General features: G+C 49.6%; 1 pseudogene across 1 annotated transcript; it reads right to left on the bottom strand.

The window, feature by feature from the left end:
- Positions 1-8: 8 nt before the first annotated feature.
- LOC116548264 lies at positions 9-752 on the bottom strand (annotated as a pseudogene). The gene has a single exon (XR_004267369.1). The product of XR_004267369.1 is annotated as a cathepsin Z pseudogene (transcript).
- Positions 753-2,655: the final 1,903 nt, after the last annotated feature.

Here is a 2,655-nt window from a genome sequence, read left to right as displayed (position 1 = left end):
TCGCTGACACCCCACCCAGCCACGGAAACGACATGGTTTATGAAGGTGGTGCCCTGGTATTGGGCAAAGACGCCTCCGGTGTAGTTAGCCAACCTTTCTGTTGCCATTATTCCACAGCTGATGGGACCATTTGCGTAGATTTCTGTCATCACCTTCTCCCTCCCAGAGACAGGGCGGTAGTCTCCCACTCTCCAGAGGGTGTCGCTCCAGGTGGCATGGCACTCTTTGAATTCATTGCATGCCCCACATTGGTTAAACTTGTCACACTCCTGGTCCTTGGCCTGGTGGTTGTTCAGGTCTCATCGGGTATGCTGTGCCGGTGGGGTACTCCCACACAGGCAGGTCGTTGCCCCCTTCACCGGAGCCAGCGTCACCGCAGTCGATGACGTGCTGCACAGACAGGAGGGTGGAGGGCCACGCGCCCTTCCTCTTGATGTTGATCCGATCCGCCGTGGCGCTGGTGCTGGCGTGGGCCCAGCAGGAGCCGCAGTCCTGGGGATGTGCTGGCTCCTGGTGATGCTGGCATAGTTGACACCACCCACACTGCGCCAGTCCCAGCTCTTGGGCAGATCCGCTGGCGACAGGCACTCATGAGGCCGGGGGTATGTGCTGCGCCCCCGCGGAGCCAGCGGGTCCCCGCGCAGGGGCGGGTGGCAGGTCTGGCCCGGGCGGAAGCAGAGGCCGCCCCGCGCGGCGCTCGTCCGCAGCACGAGCAGCAGCAGCGGCCGCCAGCCCCGCCCGCGCCCCGCCATGGCCCCGCGCCGGCTCTCGGGTCCCGCTCTGGAGCCCACTCCGAGTCCCAGATCCCGCTCCGGCTCCCGCCCTGGATCCCGCCCCGCACCCGGCCGACCCCGTCCTATTATCATTATTTTTTAATTTTTGAGACAGAGTCTTGCTCTGTCACGCAGGCTGTACTACAGTGGTGTGATCTTGGCTCCTGGCAACCTCTGCCTCCCAGGTTAAAGCAATTCTACTGCTTCAGCCTCCTGAGTAGCTGGCACTACAGGAGCATGCCATGACTCCAGGCTGATTTTTTGTATTTTTAGTAGAGATGAGGTTTCACCATATTAGCCAAGCTGGTCTTGAAATTCTGACTTTGAGTAATCCACCCACCTCAGCCTCCCAAATTGCTGGGATTACAGGCATGAGCCACTGAACCCAGCCAAAAATCTTTTACTTTAAATGTTAAGATGTAGGTACTATTTTATTAAATATTTACTATTTGACTTTTCTGAATTTTTTTTTCCCATTTATTTATTTTATTGCATTTTAGGTTTTGGGGTACATGTGAAGAACATGCAAAATTGTTGCATAGGTACACACATGGCAGTGTGATTTGCTGCCTTCCTCCCCATCACCTACATCTGGCATTTCTCCCCTTACTGTCTCTCCCCAGCTCCCCACCCCCCACCGTCCCTCCCATATTTCCCCCCAACTGACCCCAGTGTGTAGTGTTCCCCTCCCTGTGTCCATGTGTTCTCATTGTTCAACACCCACCTATGAATGAGAACATGCGGTGTTTGATCTTCTGCTCTTCTGTCGGTTTGCTGAGAATGATGGTTTCCAGGTTCATCCATGTCCCTACAAAGGACCCAAACTCATCGTTTTTGATGGCTGCATAATATTCCATGGTGTATATGTGCCACATTTTCCCTATCCAGTCTATCGTCGATGGGCATTTGGGTTGCTTCCAGGTCTTTGCTATTGTAAACAGTGCTGCAATGAACATTCGTGTGCACGTGTCCTTATAGTAGAACGGTTTGTAATCCTTTGGATATATACCCAGTAATGGGATTGCTGGGTCAAATGGAATTTCTATTTCTAGGTCCTTGAGGAATCACCACACTGTCTTCCACAATGGTTGAACTAATTTACACTCCCACCAACAGTGTAAAAGTGTTCCTATTTCTCCACATCCTCTCCAGCATCTGTTGTCTCCAGATTTTTTAATGATCGCCATTCTAACTGGTGTGAGATGGTATCTCAATGTTGTTTTGATTTGCATTTCTCTGATGACCAGTGATGATGAGCATTTTTTCATATGTTTGTTGGCCTCATGTATGTCTTCTTTTGTAAAGTGTCTGTTCATATCCTTTGCCCACTTTTGAATGGGCTTGTTAGTTTTTTTCTTGTAAATCTGTTTTAGTTCTTTGTAGATTCTGGATATGAGCCCTTTGTCAGATGGGTAAACTGCAAAAATTTTTTCCCATTCTGTTGGTTGCCGATTCACTCTAATGATTGTTTCCTTTGCTGTGCAGAAGCTGTGGAGTTTGATTAGGTCCCATTTGTCTATTTTGGCTTTTGTTGTCAATGCTTTTGGTGTTTTGGTCATGAAGTCCTTGCCTACACCTACGTCCTGAATGGTTTTGCCTAGATTTTCTTCTAGGGTTTTTATGGTGTTAGGTCTTATGTTTAAGTCTTTAATCCATCTGGAGTTAATTTTCGTGTAAGGTGCCAGGAAGGGGTCCAGTTTCTGCTTTCTGCACATGGCTAGCCAGCTTTCCCAACACCATTTATTGAACAGGGAATCCTTTCCCCATTGCTTGTTTTTGTCTGGTTTGTCAAAGATCAGATGGTTGTAGAAAGGTTGTGTTGCCTCCGAGACCTCTGTTCTGTTCCATTGGTCTATATCTCTGTTTTGGTACCAGTACCATG

Source organism: Sapajus apella, unplaced genomic scaffold (genome assembly GCF_009761245.1).
Source record: "Sapajus apella isolate SASKATOON/1434 unplaced genomic scaffold, GSC_monkey_1.0 scaffold8903, whole genome shotgun sequence".
NCBI lineage: Eukaryota > Metazoa > Chordata > Mammalia > Primates > Cebidae > Sapajus > Sapajus apella.
The sequence above is the reverse complement of the archived record's forward strand: the minus strand, read 5'-3'. Positions and strand labels throughout refer to the sequence as shown.